Here is a 631-nt window from a genome sequence, read left to right on the forward strand (position 1 = left end):
GGGGGGTTTTTTTTGCCTTTGTATGTGGGAAAGGGGGAAATTAAGGAAAAGGTTCAAGGGAAACCCCCAGGGAAGTTTTTTTTCCTGCCCTAAAAAAAATGGGGAAAAATTTTGGGGAACCAAAAAACTTTTTTATAAAAAAAAAGTTTTAATTCTTTTTTGGGTTTACATTTTTTTCTTTTTTTGGTTTTACTGGAAAAAGAAAGGGGGGGTGGTTAGTAAAAAAAAGTTTTCATTGGCCCCCATTTTCCTCTCTAAAAAAAAAGGGGAAAAAAGGGGAAAAAATTAGTGTTTAAGGGGGGGGGGTTTTCAATCCAAAAAATTGTTTTTTTTCATTCTGGGGAGTAAATTTGGGTATTTTTAAACCTTGAAAACCAAAAAAATTTAAAAAAATCTGATTGAGTTTTTTTTTTGGGGGAGAAAATTAAAAAAAAAATTTTTAAAAGTTCTTTTGACTTTTTCAGAAAATTATTTTAGATAAAAATTTTGTTTTAAAGTTAAAAAACCCCCTTTTTTAAAAAAAATTTTTTTAGAAATTTTTTTGGTTAAAAAGTGTTATTATTTGCAATAAAAAAAAAAAATGCCGGAGTTGCCTTTGCAGGGGGAAAATTCAACATGTCTTTCCCAGGGG

The sequence above is a fragment of the Penaeus monodon genome, chromosome 30 (genome assembly GCF_015228065.2).
Source record: "Penaeus monodon isolate SGIC_2016 chromosome 30, NSTDA_Pmon_1, whole genome shotgun sequence".
Taxonomy (NCBI): Eukaryota; Metazoa; Arthropoda; class Malacostraca; order Decapoda; family Penaeidae; genus Penaeus; species Penaeus monodon.